Source organism: Montipora capricornis, chromosome 2 (assembly GCF_036669925.1).
Source record: "Montipora capricornis isolate CH-2021 chromosome 2, ASM3666992v2, whole genome shotgun sequence".
Classification (NCBI taxonomy): Eukaryota; Metazoa; Cnidaria; class Anthozoa; order Scleractinia; family Acroporidae; genus Montipora; species Montipora capricornis.
This window is the reverse complement of record NC_090884.1, coordinates 65596186-65598685: the sequence shown is the minus strand read 5'-3', so window position 1 is coordinate 65598685 and position 2500 is coordinate 65596186. Positions and strand designations below refer to the sequence as shown.

Sequence of the window (2500 nt, the reverse complement as noted above, 5' to 3'; positions counted from 1 at the left end):
AAAATAAAACAACCCACCCCCCCCCCCCCCCCCCACTTCCTAAAGAAAAACCAAAACAAAGCAAAAAGAATAGGGAGCTTAAGGTTCCACAGACGGATTTTTCGCGCGTTGCTAAGGAAGTGAAATGTTACTTCCGGTAACTGACGTCATCATATCATGAGCTGACAAGAAAACCCACTCACAAGCAAAAGTCACCGCACAAACTGTTGTTTCCATCGAAGGCTTTTCCTCGCCCTTCCTCGCGCTCGTTTTCAGATCAACTGCGCATGCGTAAACGAACTGACTTCCGAGAAAAAAGCTAAATTTCCGGCGGTTTTGAATTGAATTAATTTTGGCACGTTTCACCCCCAAATACAGAATATAGCTAAGCATTGATTTGTAAAAATCATCTTTTTTGAAAAAGTTATGGGTGTATTTCAGTATTGTTTATATCTTTAAAAAGAACATATTTCAAAATAAAAAGAAAACCATGCTTGGCTGGATGCAAAAACGAATACAAATTATCAAACCATCGATTAAATACCCAAATTGCGTAGTACGGAGACAAATTTAGAGTTTTCTTCTATTGGTCACTTGACCATGAGCGTGGTATGATGACATCATACTTAGGGTCATTGGGTTACAAAAGTTGGAAACTGACCAAAATAATGCCAAATTCTCCGAAATTACTCAACCATTACATCCTTAGCAACGCACCCCCAAAATACGTCAGTGGGCCCTTAAGCAACGACAACGGCGAGCGCAACGAGGACGTCAGAAATTTGCATATTTAGTGGGTAAAACAATAGCTTTGAACGCCCTGCACGTGCGTCTTTCACTTTTGTCCATTTCGTTGCTGTCGTCAGCAAAACAACAACATGAAATAGCCAAGTTTTTGGTTTTACGAAGAACGTCAGCACTTGAGGATAAATTTTCATGTTCTCTCCTAAAATGGAGTGCCGTTCCGACTGGTGTCATCTTTGAGGAATTACCACACCCTTGTCATCTTAAAAACGTTGAAATAGTCACGAAGCGATTAAAATAACGCAAATTTATATTTTGAGATGACGTTCTCGTTGCCGTCGCCGTTGTCGTTGCTTAATTAAGCTCCCTATAATGACGCCGAAGCGTCACCTGGTTCACAGTAATAAGGCAAGTTTTGCAAGTACGATGCAGATCGAGTAAACTCGGACTTACATTCACGACAAATTTCGCAGATATTTTTAACACTAATTTCTGTTTATAATTTCAGGAGACACACATCGTATTGAACTCTTGGATTTGGATGTGAACAAATAAGCGAGAGAAAGGTATAGAATGCGACAGAACCCTTTCCGCTGAAATTTTCGCGTTTGGATATCTTGTATAGTTCGAAACGGAAAAAAGGAATTATCGACAGTATAGTGGCAGATAGATCGCTTTTGAACGCTGCCTGTTGCCACCTGCGAGCAAGAATTCAAACCGAAAATAACCCCGATGTACTATCAAAATTTATTCATGACGCATCTTTGGAGATATTTTGCTTCGCTTGCACAAGTTAACATGCGCTCAAATCGAACCAAGGATTACGATTTCAAAAGAAAATTGGAGCGAAGAAGCGAATACTGTTTTGTAATGAGTTATCATGAGTAGTGAAATACATCGTTAATTAATTAAGCGCTATTTTCTGTTTAATAATAAAAAATGAAATATTTTGCATAACATTGTTTTCCTTTTTCAAATACTTTTATTTCAACCAAAATCGACAGTGTCGCTAAATTAATGAGGACAGGACTGTATTTCTGTTAAGTTCTAGCCAACAAGAGATTTGCAAAGAAGAATCGACAAGATGCTGAGAAGTTGTTTTGATGGTTTCAGCACTGCATCAATATTTATTATCAGAAAACCGCTTTTGTTATTGGTACATGGGAGATCCAACCAAAACTGCGTCTGCAAATATAATGACTATTTCAACAGTAACCCATGTGTGAAAATGTTGCTCCGTAGAACGACACGAAATTTAGCGTTTCCGCCGTTGAATTGTAAAATTCAATTAGCTTTAATAGGGAGCCAAGTTTTCAGGAAGAAATTATGCTAACTTCGTTTCATTCCCGGTGTCATGCTACAAAATTGTTCGCGTATCTTGCTCGCTCAAAAGTAACTTAGATCTTCCCGCTTTCCAACCTGACAGCTGACGTGAATTGTCTCTGATGTTAAGGTATTATATACAGAGAAGAATTATTTACAAAAATACAAGAGAAATCCTCTTTTCGTCCATACCTGCTCCTGCAACATATTGAGCATGACGCATCACTTATAATTCACGCTTCGCTGCAACCTTTCCACATAACGTTGTCTTTTCTGAAGCTTTTCTTATGTTGACCGACAAATCTTCTTAAACGTTGCCGATATTGGGATAAATGGCTAGGCGATCTCACCTAAAATTTAGGTGACTTCGGTGGAACAACCATTGCGGCCACATGGCATGTAAATTGACTCGTGTCTCGTTCAAAGATCAGGTGATTTACCACGTGATATGTAC

The 2500-nt window shown here is 38.9% G+C and overlaps 1 protein-coding gene across 1 annotated transcript in view; it reads left to right on the top strand.

The window, feature by feature from the left end:
* LOC138031671 (TNF receptor-associated factor 2-like) overlaps nt 1-2500 on the top strand; it is a 34096-nt gene that overhangs the window by 10094 nt on the left and 21502 nt on the right. The window contains exon 3 of the mRNA XM_068879326.1: nt 1232-1289. The gene's annotated coding sequence lies outside the window, so the exon portion shown is untranslated. The remainder of the gene's footprint in view (nt 1-1231; nt 1290-2500) is intronic.